The sequence below is a fragment of the Musca autumnalis genome, unplaced genomic scaffold (assembly GCF_047663935.1).
Source record: "Musca autumnalis isolate F117 unplaced genomic scaffold, ASM4766393v1 scaffold_5, whole genome shotgun sequence".
Classification (NCBI taxonomy): Eukaryota; Metazoa; Arthropoda; class Insecta; order Diptera; family Muscidae; genus Musca; species Musca autumnalis.
This window is the reverse complement of record NW_027412088.1, coordinates 110403989-110419213: the sequence shown is the minus strand read 5'-3', so window position 1 is coordinate 110419213 and position 15225 is coordinate 110403989. Positions and strand designations below refer to the sequence as shown.

The 15225-nt window shown below is 35.7% G+C and overlaps 1 protein-coding gene across 4 annotated transcripts in view; it reads left to right on the top strand.

Moving 5' to 3' along the window:
• The window catches only part of pk (prickle), a 411335-nt gene that overhangs the window by 283361 nt on the left and 112749 nt on the right, over positions 1-15225 (top strand). The window lies entirely within an intron of this gene.

Sequence of the window (15225 nt, the reverse complement as noted above, 5' to 3'; positions counted from 1 at the left end):
TGCACATGATAACCGGTTTGTGAACTGTAAGAAGTGCATCCAATTTCAATTTTATTGTTAGTTATTTATGGGAGTATATTTCTTTTTGCTGTAGGCAAATTTCAAATACGTTGTGCGGTGTGTTGGTTTTGGTCAACAATAGAATTATCAAAATATTTTGCGCCAAAGATTGCGTCTAATTAAAAGAAATAATGATTCTGTAGAGGCTCTTGGTATATCTGTTAATGTGTGTCTATACTCTTAGGTCTATCTTTCTTCAAACGATTTATTTATCTAACACAAAAACCGGGTTTTTCGTGCCTAGTACAAGCAGTAGCAATCAATTATATTATTAAAGTATATTTGTATCTCTGAAAAATTCCCCAGTCCTTTCCACTCCGTTTAAAGTTCAATTAAAAAGAAATTTAGTTTCCAACCAAAAAGAAAGAACGAAAGAACGAAGTAATGACATCTCGCCCCGGTAGTCATTACCGAGTTATACTCTCATGAAAAATGCAATTAATTATTCTTTTCTATTTAGACATTGTCGGCGTTGTCGTCTTTGTCATGACTGCATGCATAACATAGCATAACAATACATAGATATAATGTATGAATCCCCCTCTATGATTCTGTATTCGATGAAAATTCTTAACAGTAGAAATGAAATTCTTTGACATAAAATATCCTAGTTTAATGACAATTCAACCTCAGTGAGAGTTGCAGCACACACATAAAAATCTCCAACATCTTAATGCAGTCAGAAAACAAACTGGCTGTTAAGTTGGATGCTGCTGCTGTTGATTATAATGTCCAATATCGAATGTGGCATGAGTGTGTGTGTTGTAATCACATATAACCGGCTCTCCAATCGACGACCAATGCTTCTACTCATATCAATGGTTATTAATTCTATTGTTTATTAGCAGCTTGTGGCAGAAGTGTTGGTTGCCTGCTGCACGTTCTTTGTGGTCCATTGATAATGACATTGTTCTCTTCATTGGAAGAAGGTATGAGAATCTACGAGAATTTATGTTGTTTAGTTCTTTCATCTTCCAAATCATATGTTAATAAATGTGACGATTTTTCTCATCTCCAATGAACAACTCACGTCTGCCATTGTTTCGAAGCTGTCCGATTTAATTACGCCATAAATTTTTGAGTTTCAATAGAAATATTCATTCGATTCTTTTAATCTAGCGTTAGATTCTTTGAATATTTACACCTGCAGTGTTGGTGTTTTATGTACTTGTCATTTCGTTTTACGGTTGTCCCAGTATATGACAAAAGACTTAACAGCTTTGTAAAGCATCGCTATCAGTTTAAAATAGTTAAAATATGTGTTCAGTAGGCCAAGTTTTGTAGAATGAAAACCATAAATCTAACATTGTGATTAGGGGTTACTTAGATTGTTTAAATAATTAGCATACTTTCAACACATTCTATAAATTTTTTTTAAATTAAGAAACTTTGTTTACACTAAGGATAAAGGAATGTATCGAATAGGAAAAGTCAGACTTCTGAAATATGTAATGTAGGCCATTATTTGCTTCAAGTGGAGAGATATGAGAGATTCTTGGAGATTTGGACTAAACCTGTACGAAAAGTACTAGAAGGTACTAACTCTTGTGTCATTGTACATGTGTCATTGTACATATTATAAGTAAATCTAGATTACTAAAGTTCAGAATGTTAGTCACTATCGGTGTTAAGCGAAGATATAAGATTTTCGGAGATACGAACTAAGGTGGTACTAAAAGGTACTAAATGCTATACCACGGGTAAAACTAAAATTCTGAAATTTAAAAATTTCTCCACTGTTGATGTTAGATAAGGCTGAACTTTAGGTATTACGAAGTACAAAAAATATTAAATGCTACACGGTGCGCCTGAACCAGCTTTAAATGGAAGGTGCTTACACTTGGAGAATTTTTTTGCGGATTCTGAAACTACAATGTTTAAGATGAGAAAAATCAAAACAAAACAAAACAAGTAGGAACGAAGTTAAGTTCGCCCATGCCGAACTTGTTATACCCTCCACCATGAGTTGTATTGAGCAATATTTAACAATTAGTTTCCATTCGTTTATGAAGAAGACTAAATACCAAATTCCAGCAATCTCAGTAAACAAAGTTGCTAACCTCCAATGTACCGAAATTCGGGAGGTACCGTTCTATGAAGGCCATATCAAAACGTCGATCTATACCGACAAATTTCTGGCAGAAAGTTTTTAGGCTCAAATAAGACTTAATACCGAAGTTCCTATATTTCGGTAATATAATGTGGTTAAAATCTAAAAAATACCGAAAATCAAGAGGTAATCTACTATGGGAGATACATATATGAAGACGTGTACCTATACTGATAATTCTTTTCTGGAAGACTAAATAACACATTTCAGTCATTTCGGTGGGATATTGACATCACAATCTTCAGAATTAAAAAAGTCGGTGGGTTATATCGAAACGTGGACCTATACCGACGAATTTAATTTGTTGTGGCCACAACCTTCAAAATACCGAAAATCGGAAGGTACCGTTCTATGGGGGCAATATGAAGGCGAGGACCTATACCTACAAATCTCTGGTGGAAAGTTTTGTATTCCAACCGAAGACTAAATACCAAATTTCCGCCATTTCGGTGGAATATTGAGGTCACAACCTTCAAAATACTGGAAATCGGGAGGTACCGTTGTATGGGGGCTATATGAAGGCGTGGACCTAAACAGACAAATTTAGAGGGGAAATCTGAATACACCCAACGAAGACTAAATACCAAATTTTTAAATAAATCGCGGTTAAAGTTTACATTTTTAAGTTTATTTTAGGTTTTCGCGATTTTGCTTGAAAACCGCAAGTTCTTTTTTGGAAACAATATTTCCGAATATAAGAAATATTAATGTACTAAACGGTACTAAATATTATACCACATTATTGAATGAAGTTGTCAAGTTTACTTACATACGTAGCCCTCTACAAAACATTTATCCTATAAACCAAACAAGGAATAGATTTTCGCTCCTCTCAGTTTGTTGCTTTTTTATCCCAATTTAGAATAACGTGTTTTTTGATCACGTCTTCCACATGTTTACTCCATCGAATCATAGGGCTTCCAGTTCTGCATGTACCGCCATGCGACACGTATTAACTATACACTTTTTTGGTGGGTTGATCATCGCTGTTTCTCATGATTTGCCCTAGCCAACGCAATCATTGTAACTCGATACGTTTAACCAACTTTGTTCAACTTGGTCTTATCAATGTTTACTCCCAGGCTCACATGGGCAGATTCTCTCTCGGCCTATGTGGCTATTTCATATCTTTTAAGTTTTGCATCTCATATGACTTTTTCCAGCAAGATGCTGAAGAGATCACACGAAAGCCTGTCACCTTGTCTTAAACCTCTAAACTGTTAACAGAGTCTATTTACTATTTTATCTAAGGATATTTTTTCTATTAATGCCATCTTACAATGAGCTTTGCGGGAATACCAAATTCAGACATGGCTTGGAATAAATTTGAAAGTATAGGGTTGCTCAAGGCTGCTCTGTAATCGACAAGAAGATGATAAGTGTCGATCTGCATGTCTTGAGTTTTTTTCTGTCGATTTGTCACATCTAAAGCCCAACAATATGGCCCAATTATTTCATTGGCCATAGGAATCCTATCTTATTGGCCATAACTCCGCTATGCCCATATAATTTGAGCGCACGGTGTTATCTTCATTTGTGTGGATGTAGAATGCTTAGGTGGAATAATTGAGTACGCGTTCCTCCTGTCAGATGTACTGATGCATATAGCTTACCAGTGTGTCACCTCCGGTTTGTAAACCATCGGCTCCTGCGGCCAGAACTTTTTCTTAGATTGAATCTATGTTATCTTCGTCGTCTTCGTTTACTGGATACCAAGAGTTTGGACAAAAATCTATTTCCATAACCTGAGCACACTATCTATATCCCTTATCCGATTACCTTGCTTTTCTCTACAGGAGAATGTACCTGTAAGAATGATGTCATGTTTTGCCCCTTTGCTAGAATTTTTGGACTTCATTCTGGGTACATGAGCTAATCTTTACCGAACTCACGCTTTCACATTTCTCTCTATTCTGTTGAATATACATATGTACGTTCCTCCCCTCCACTTTTCTCCTAGTCCTATATGTCGCATTCTTCTCTTCTGCTATCTTCTGATATGTTAACGACACGGGAAGTGCTTTCATTAAGCAATTAGGCAAGTAGAAGGCACTACGCTGTATCTATCTCATGTAATTTCACCTTTAGATGTCCTACTTCCTTGTTGTTTCTGTTCGTTTATAATTTGCAATGTTTAGTCGGGTACGTTGTATTGCTGCAACCAGGTCGATCGTACATATACATATCCAACACGCTGGATGAATGTCTTCCATCTACCACAACATGGTCAAATTGGTTTCTTGTTTTGGATCAGGTGCCCTTATGAATGTCAAGATGCTTAAATGTGATGATTTTTCCGTTGTCGGATGTTTCATAATAGAGAATGAATTTCCCGATTGTTGGATCAAATACATTCTTCTTTCCGATTTTAGCATTAAAATCTCATAGAATAATTGCATGACACCAGTCATATGTTTTTTCTAAGCGCTCGTAAAAAAATCTTTGGTCTGCAGATCTGGGTCCTTAAAACATTTGCGGAAATCTTTAGAGGGTATTTCTTCTGTTTTTTTCCTAGTAGGATGATTTTAAAGGAGGCAAGACTTTTAGGTACTTAATAAGCCCACTATAAAATATGAAGTGCGGTGGGAACGGATTTAAAAAATGCCCTCCAATGGAGAAAGCGGTTTGGTCCAAACGTTGTACATCGTATTATTTCTTACAGACTGGGATTATGGCCGAATATTGACTACATCGGACCACTCTATCGGATACTTCCCATACAAAGTTTAGAAGAAGTGCAGTGAAGGACTCGTCTGGGATCGTATTTAAATTTTAGTTGTGTAGGCGGCCCTAGTTAAGACGATAAAATTGGAGCAAGTCCGTACTTCCTGAGAAACTATAGACGTCAGAAGTATTCTGTTTATTTCTTTTCTTTAGGTCTAAGGCTGAGGGTATATCTCTCTCGGCACAGCTGACTGATACTTTCTTACTCGTTGGCCGTAGTGGAAGAGGAAAAAAGCGATAATAATACCACACCACTTTCAAATCGTTTATATTTATAGGTAAAATGCTGCTTATGAACCCACAACTTTCACAACTTTCTTTTAGAATAGCTTTAATTACAACGAAATGAAAACTCAAGAATTTATTTCAATGAAAGTGATTAGTCCATGGATATTGCTTTTGAATAGGTAACGGTGATTCCAGATCACAATGGTAATGAAATGAAAATGACAAAAGTCTCAAATCCATTATAAAAAGCACAGATAATTTCATATAAATTTCCCAACACTCCAGACTATACCAACAACAATATTAGCTTGTTTTCCCCGAAACAAAAGAAGGCAAGATGTCATTTTGATTTCCATTATACTCGATGCATGTACATATGTATGTGTGTATGGATTCTAGGGTCTTGTGAAGAATATGATAATCATGGCCAAAGACAATGGATATAGTATCCAAACCAAGCGCAACAACAAAAACAAACCAAAAAAGTAAACACACGAGCAATGAAACGACGAAACTGGAGAACTGAACTTGAAATTCATTACGAATTCTAACAGAGACAAGATCGATTTCTTTACTCTGTTGGTTATTGGCTGCTGCTGGTCCAACAGCATCAGTTGCAGAGATATAAAAGATGCTTTAATGCCCACATTTCAAGTGAGAGATACAATGTACTACGCCATTCGTGGTCTATAGAGATATGTTCAGATGAGCGTAAGAAGGCATAATCATGATATGGATTTCATGTAGTTTAACACTTTAAGAAATACCTACTTGCAGTACAAATAAAAGAGGACAGCCCAACAACCATGAATGTATGTTAGCAATGACTCGGATGCATTAAGAGTCATGTGTTCGTTCGCATTGTTGTTGAAAAAGGGTTGGCATCAATTGATGTTGATGTTCTTCCGTCTCTCGTTGTGGTATAAGTAAGTAGTGGGGTGTTATTAACACTGCTAAAGACAGCAAACAATGCCAGACGAATCCCATCGCATCAGGAATGATTGCATTGCTACAGCCTACAATTCAACACACATGGGAGCCACTAAAGATCTTCTTCGCATTCCTCATTATGATTATATGATATGGCATTGAATTTATGGCTGACTGGCAGTGTGTCTAGATAGCTGCTAAGCAATCGACAATATACGATGTTGTTGAGATTGATTCACTAAGAACCGAAGATTGTCTTATGGCTGAACAGAAGACGTATTACTGGACAGGCTAAGAGATAAGTTTTATTTTGATTGTGATATTGGCACCTCTTCTTCTGCTCTCGATCATCATGCAATTTACATTTAGAAGTTATGTTTGCTTCTTGATCATTGAAGCTGCTATAACATTACCCCGCAAACATTGTGGAATGTAATAGTTCTGAGAAGGAATTTACGAATAAAGAGAATTTGGGTGAAAAGACATATATTTGAATAGAACGTTTTTTGGTATTTGGATCGAACGTTAAGTTTCACTGGCAATATCCGTTTTTTGGACAAATAATAATAAAGCTGTAATGGTCATCTTATTAATCTTTAAAATATTTCCCTTGTATTTTTTCAATTTCAGAGATATAACCTTTATATACCTTTGAAACATAGATAAGAGATTATATTATCCCTTTAACCCAAAACATGTTTATCCCTTAATACAATTCTCAGTGAAAGGTTTTCCTTGGATATAATAAAGAAACCAGCCATGCGCCACAATTCTCAAATGGTAGACATCTCAAAATACAATCAATCCAGTCAATCAGAACAAAAAAGGCAGTTATAAACTGCACCAAAACATTCCATTTCAAATGATAAACTCTGAACGCAGGCCAAGCAAGCAGTCTTACGAAAACACTTCAATACATAGTCAATGCTATAGATTCTGTTGCAATTGCTTACTTTAAGTTACTCTAGACTTACATAGCTGGCATTGAAAGTGAAGAAACTCAATTCAACTCAAATGATAAAAACAGTATAGTCATCATCCATTGAATGGTACGGTATAATGGTAGTATTACATTTTATCTGCACACCAAATAGCTGCAATGGAAGCTGCCACTACTCCTGCTACTTTTAGCTAAAAGTTCTTTGGTTTGTTTGAAATATTCCGATTGCAAGAATTTATATGTTAACTATAGATTTGATGGCCACAGAGTCGAAAAGAAATGAGAAGGAACACAAAAAAAAGAAAATAAAAAGGTATGAAACTGGAACTAGGTGCGGAGGGAATAAAAATGGCCAGCAGCATTAAATACGGAAGTAATCGATCGATATTGAATCGTGAGCTTTGAGTTTTGTATACAAAATGAATGCAACAAAAACAACACTTTAACATGGTATATTAAGTTAATAGCACAGTATGGCAAATTACATTTATTTGAAATGATGCAAACGAAATGAAAAACTCTCCTTAGACCCTATAAGGAGAATCTATTGTGTGGTCCTTTTATCGTTGACCAGATAGGATTGGCGAAACAATGTGATTCTCCTTATGTTTCTCCCATCCCACATTTAAGATCCCAGGCTCTGGCATGACAACCTTCGTGTAATGTTTTTCCTGGGTATTTCAGAGTTGTAAAACTTATCTAAAAGTGACATCTTTATGTACAGTTCCGAATCGACGGCAAAAAGGCACAAATCATTGAATTTATATGAATTGCCGTGCACTAATGATATGAAAGAAGTCTCCCTAGTCCATTTGCAGGAAATATATGTATGTATGCATTTAGATCTTGCCAATTTTGACAGGTTTAAAACCACTTTGACATGTCCACATATTTCATTGGATAGATGCTGGAGGAGGGGTGACGTAATGAATGTACTTACACGATTAGAATGTGGCGTGAGTTCATAGGAACGATAAAAACTTGAGTTGGAGGTCGGGTTGGTAACCCATACCTACAAAAACACTCTACTATAAAAAACAAACACCTCTAAATTTGACGACCCCCACAAACGTTTTAAGGAGCATGGATTTTTGGACCCTTTATATAGAAGGTGCTTGCAAAGTACAAGCCAGGAAATATGATGGATTGGAAAATACGTCACAGCAACTAAAGGTAAGGCACTGTATTATAGCTGTTATGATATGAAGCACGAGTTCAGTTGCGGATTTATAGTTAGTCGCAGGTTAAAACATGGAAGAAAGGCTTGCTGCAATTCGGATAAAAGATAAATTCTTCAACATCTGTGTCCATGTCCCTGCCCAAGATAAAATTTATATTTTACGATTGCTAAAAAACGTATTTTAATGCCAAAATTGGGAAGAAGAATAGCTTTGATCCAACAGTCGGGAAATTCAGTTTCCACAATGAAATATCTAACAACGGAATGAGACTGAACAGCTTTATTTAACATCTCGACATTGATAAGCATCTCGACATTCGTGAAACATAGAAGACAATTATCGAGCATGTTGGATGTTCGATAGATCCGATGATCACACACTGACTCGAATCCCTATCTAGCTGCAGCAATTAAATATGGAAACTAAAGTAAAACAAGTATCAGTCGGCTTTGCCGATGGAGATATACCCTCAGCCTATGTGAATTAAAACTTTCATCTACGGTCAGATCGGATCTATTTATGGCCTTTTCATTACTTTGTGGCCTATTGTGGATATTTGAACTTGATGACGAAAATTTGGATTAGGATTAAAGTTCAAAAGGGTTGTAGAGGAGGTACTTAAAGGAATTGACCGACATAGTCCATTATGGAAGTGGATCTTATTTTGGGAGTCATATCTTTTCGATAGTCATTACAGTGGGTCATCGTATAACTTTTGGACCAGTATGCCAGGAAGCATGGACTTGTCCAAGGAAAAAATATTACCTCTGTACGCAGGACAACAACGAACAGCATTGGTATACATGTCCAAAGGATCTTCGAACAGACCTTAAACTGCACTTTGATACAAATGTTGAACTTTGTGGAGTAGGTGCCCTAAGGTACCTCCATTTTACAAGTTTGGACTAAATATTAGGAGATCAAAAGTTTGGACCAAATTTGAACAAGAGATATCGTGCATACCATTTAAGTGACATTTTTTAAATATTCGAGGGAAGTACCGGACCGGTATTGCCTATCTTCGAACCGAAAGTATGACAAAATATGAGGAAGACCAAATTTTGGACCAAATCGGTTACTTTGAGAGATATCGTGCTCTCCAGCCACTACATATCGCTCATTTACTCAAACTCAAAAAATACGTTTTCTGAGTTAGCAATTTCTATTTTATCTTGTGTCAAATTTTCATGTTGATATCTCTAAAACTCAACGAGTTACAGCTCATTTACTAAGAGTTTGGCATAATTCAAGAAAAATGTTTTTTGAGTTTATGAAGCACTAAAATACTTCAAATCGTGCTTGATCTTGCATGGAAATTTAGCAGTGATAACTGGCTAGCTGTTTGCAAAATATGGTCCCAAGTAGTTATTTTAGTTTTTGTGTAATAATGTTTTTAGGTTGGGAAGTCAAATTTCAATGGCCAACTTAAAACGCGTTTTTCTCGAAACTGGATTTTTTGAGATGTGTCACTCTTTGAGTAAATGAGCGTTATGGTGCCATAGGGGTTTTTTACACCTTTCAGGCTTTTTTCTTAAGAAGTGTGGACTTGCCCCTGAAAAAACTTTTACTGTCGTAATTGAGGCAGCTAATGCAAATTGCTTCAACAAAAATCAAAGTGATTCGAGAGCAGGTCTTAAAGCGAACTTATCCGTAATTTTGTGTGATAGGCATCCGAAGGAGTGGACAAACATAGTCCATATTCGAACCTGATCTATATCTCGTAGATATAACCCTCCAAGAGTTATCGTGCAAACAATTTTTCCGAACATTTTTGAACTTTTGTGGGGTAGGTATCTGAAGGAGTGGACGGATATGGCTTATGTTCGAACTTAAACTATGTTTGAACAATATATTACGAAAGCCAAATTTTGGACCAAATCGGTTGATCCGTTCGAGAGTTATCTTGCGCACCAACCACTACACACGGTGTCATAGGGTTTTGTCCATCTTTCAGGTTATTTGCTCAGGAAGTATGGACTTGCCCCTAATTAGACATTTACCGTCGTAAGCGTTGCAGTGAATACAAGTTGTTACAACAAAAAAAAAGCGATTCGAGAGCAGGTCCTAAACTGAACTTTTCCGAAATTTTTTGTGGCAGGTACCCGAAGGAGTGGACCGATTAAGTCCATACTAGAACCTCATCTTTTTCAATTTGTCGCCTCCAAGTGTGTGCTGGGCGTCCTCTTCTTCGCCTTCCCTGTGGATTCCATTCAATGGCTTGTTTGTTATTGATTTAAAGCTTTATCTTTAATATTGCGAAGTAGAGCGCATAATTTTAGGGACCCATTGCCTTTGGTTAAGTTCATATATAAGTGCCTCTAAAATAAAAGTTTGACCTGAGAACCCAGAAACTTTTTGGAATTTCCCACAACCAAGAATGGCTGTTGCACAGTGTTAGATGTATGCATAAGATAGTCAGCCCCTATGAACGTGAGCATCCTATGTCCTGTTCAAAGTCCCGTCCACAAAAAAGATGATAAGGCTGTGTGCTTAAATTATAGGGCATAGCGTATACGATAGTGGCCGGTATATTGTGTGAACGACTAAAGTCTATCGTCAATAAGAAAATTTTGTAATAGCAATCCCCTTTCGGACCTTCCAAATCCAACATTGACCAGCTATTTACCTTTGCGGCAAATCCCGGAAAATACCCAAGAGATACAGATCAACACTTACCATCTTCTTGTCGATTACAAAGCAGTATTCGACAGCCCTGTACGCCTATAATTCAGCGATGTCTGAATTTGCTTTTACCACAAAGCTCATTCGGCTTGTATGTTGACATTTACTGATACCCGGCCCTCAGTTATAATACGAAAGAATCTCTACGAACATTTTAGTACCAAAAGAGGTTTCAGAAAATCAGACGGCTCTTCGTGTGATCTTTTCAACATCCTGCCTGAATAGATTGTACGAGATGCAAATATTAAAAGAAATGACACAAAAAGCAATATGTTTCTTGCTTATGACGACGACATTGACATCATGGGTCGATCTGAGAATTTGCTAAATTGTGTCTGGCAGTAAATGGCGATAAGATGAAGAAATTGATGGCATCGACGAGCTACTCGGACCAAATGTGGAGGCTGGCGTTTAAAATTTTGATGCATAAAAAATTCACATCATTTTTGTTTGCTCTTGAAACACAGTGCTATGTTTTTGCTTGTAAGAGCAACCCGAATAATCATTCAATGCAACACGTACTCTCAATAAATACCACAAAACAATGCCAAAGTCATTTTTGATTAAGTCACGGTCAGTAATGGATTTTCATAATCCGAAAAAGAAGAAATATGCTTGTGCCACATCTTCTATGAATATTTTTTTTTTGTTATTCGCTTGCCCATCGAATACCTTGATATCAGTTTGCTTGTATTTAAAGCAATTTGCAATTTTAAAAATACAAACAATGGCAAACAAAAAAGTTTTTCAATTAAAATTTCGTTCAAAGATAAAAATACAAAAATTATTCCTTTTGTTTGTTAGACCCAACACTGGCCTTGTTCCAACACCACCAGGTTTAAGATGCATACATACTCGTATATATTTGGATGTGTATATGGTGCAACTACCGTAAGATGGTTGTGAAGTGTATTGTTGTTATTAATGTACGTATAGCTTAGTATATTTTTGGGGCTTTTGAACAAAATACTTTTATTAACTTAACAAACTTTAAATTTCTCAAAAGAAGATTTTCAGAATAACTCTACATTAGGGTAGATTTGTAAACAAATTACCAACGGCTTTATCCTTATTACTATTACTTGTGGTTCAGCATGTGTGCACACATCCACCTAAAATTTATTAAATTTTTTTTTTACTTTTTTTTGACTTCAGACCAACTTTTTAGTGATTAATTTCTAGATTGAATCTTTCAGAAGCAGAATGTATGTCTTACGAAATGTAAATAACTTCTGTACTTAAAATTTTTTTGACTCTTCAATTCATTCCACGCCACCCTAATAATAACCAAACTCATAGAACAAAAACAATTCAACAATGAAAGAAGGCGGAGGATGGTAACTTTTCATAAATCAACACTAATAGTTTTAAAACACGATCATTACCACGAACATAACAATGCGTTTACGTTTACCACTGTGTGACGTGTGAGCATGCGGTGTTTGTTGTATTGGAATCAGTTGCAAGCCTAAAACTTATCTATGAAATGTGTATGTCTGTCCGAATTTACTTGGAACGTCGTACACTTATGCGCAAATGTTAGCAGTTTTTGTTTGTAATCTGCAACTGAGAGTGTGAATTTTCCGTGTTAATGTGTTGGCCACAATTTCATATGGTCTATTGGCACGAGAAGACTATGAGATAGTATCTTGCTGTTGTAGATGTTGTATAGGCACAGGCTTCCAGAGAATGGAAATGGTTTAGCTTTTAACACCACAATTTGGCTAAAGTTCAAATTTTTTCCAAACGAAAAAAAAGAATGTATTTATTTCCGTTATTTCGTAAAACAGACAACAACAACCATAAAAAGCCACAAATGGCCGGTCAGTGGTTTATGAGACACGATTTAATTTTTGGCCAATAGGGTTAGTGGAGGAAGTCACAAACAATGCGGCCAGTAATTAAAGCAATTGTCAAATTGTTCTGGTTGTGTATTTTGGCAGTTAAGAGAATGGAAACCACAGCAGCAAAAATTGGGTTAATGTTGGATAAGAGAATCAGCAAAAAAAACACAACAATGATCATTTCTAAGCTATTATTGAACTGTCTATTTAGAGAAATATAATCTGATGAAAATATTAATTGCAGAAATTCTGTAGCCATGCTGTTTGAATGGTGTCCTTTGTTATTTTTCTTTAACGAAAATCTTAAATGGTGAATGGCCGGATTGTGGATGTCCATTACTACAGAACCCAAAACCAAAGTCAAAAAAGGAAAGAATTAAATGGAGCAAAGTCTAAACATCAAAAGAAATAATAAATTAAAAATCGTTCGAGTATTGTAGTTTATTAGATGGTGCTTGAGGGATAACAGAAGATAAGGCTTTGCTTTATGCACCTTAAGGAAGATGATCTTGATGATGAAGGTATAGCCATTATGTTATATATTTGCGCATCGAACATACACCGCCGCTCACTTGAATAGAACCCCCTACAAAATTTTTTCCAACCTCCATTTTTTTCCGAATTATACAAGATATGAAGTTTTTAAGTTGTATTATATTTTTCTTCATGTGTTTGTAGTACTTAGTCATTCATTTGCATCCAAATCCAATTTATATAAGAATTATACAAGGAAAACAAAACAAAGTCAAACATTAAGGTAAAAAAATGTGGGTCATTTGAATAGAACCCCCCTTTAAAACTTTGGAATACAGAAAGATTGTATTAGAATATCGATGTATATCTACTCTATATTGAAAACGAAGTATTTCAGTAATATTCAGCAAAAGTATATCCCCATTGATAAAGGATATACCCGCATATCCTGCGTTGGCAAGGATTCTTAAAAAATCAAACGTAATGCTTAACAAAGCTTGTGTTTTTCCCTCAACAAGTTTATTTTTGCCAGCGTACTTTGTAATGAGTTAAACATATACAGTATAATCTTGATAATCCGGACACCACATGTTTCGGCGGTGTCCGGATTATCGAATTGTCCGGATTACCGAGTAGTAACAAAAACATATAATTTTGTAAGATTAAATCATTATAAAGGACGTTTACTAACTAGACAATAATTTGACATCTAAGATAAACGAATTCATATTAAGCAAATGTGATGGGTTGCGACCATTTTTAGACTGGGAGCAGCTTTCCTAGCTACCAAATTGTTTCGTATATTCCTCCAGCGTAATTAAGGTGACGTATGCTGATGATTACGAGAATGTTCGTATGTTCTACAAAGTTGTTTATTGTAACCTAAAGTACAGTTTTATAGTTGACTGTATTTTTAAATTTTTGACGATTTGGCATATATGGACCAGAATCGAAAGGAAACATATAAAAATCTAACATTTTTTAAAGTGATTTTGGAAATAGTTAATCCCGTAGTCGTTGTTTTAATATTTTATTAAAACAACTTTAATTTATTAGTGGAAAAATTGGCGATGTTTACCAAGTGGTAAGGCAGGGAAGACTATAGTTTCGCATTTCGTCCTTGGTACACATCACCAATTTTTTCCACTAATAAATTATAGTTGTTTTAATAAAATATTAAAACAACGACCATGACTATTTTGAAAAGCAAAATAGATGTCGTCATTCCAATTAAAAAAACTCCAACCCACCTAATTTTCTAAAGTGTTTAGCTATTTTGGCCTTTAAGGATTTTTCACAGACAGCATGTTCCGGAAAGATGTTTACTGATATCTATGCTACATTATTACAGTTGATTGTTCACTCGAATTTTTAACGGTTTAGTATCTATGGACTAGAGCCAAAGAGCTAAGGTACATTATAAAAAAATTGGACCTGGCCGATTTTGACCTTGAAAATGAGGTTTTTGTTCTTTATGATACGAGCTCCAAGAATAAATAAAATTTCGTAACAGTTCGGAAGATATGATCCTCACAAAATGGTCCCTTTTGGCATCAAAGCCTCAAATTTTTGGAAATCTATAATTGCGAAATTTTATGAGATAGTGAAAAATGGTGATGACACGTGTCATCTTTTTTTTGGTCTTGCATCACGCTGCGGTGTCAGAATATGGTTAATAAACAATAAACCATGACCCAAAAATTACACACCGTATAATTTATATACAAGTTCTCTACTTGTTTCCTCGTTCAGCTCAATAAACATTAAACTATTAATTCAAACTTTTAAACATTTTAGGTAAAATATCCTTGGAGCACATTACATGCTCCTGAGGGAGTTTGTCAATAATCGAAGGGATAATGAAGTAATTCCTTTAGAGGAAACGAACACGCAAGACCGATTATTCAGGGGACTAGTCAACACAACACTACGTTTTAAATTAGGTTGCTTCATTCGAAAGTTTCAGGTAGTTCCATATCGCATCTTCCTGGCTGTATAACTGAGTAAACTGCGGCTAGCCTGAAAGTCGATTTTTGGAAATAAAACTCTGAA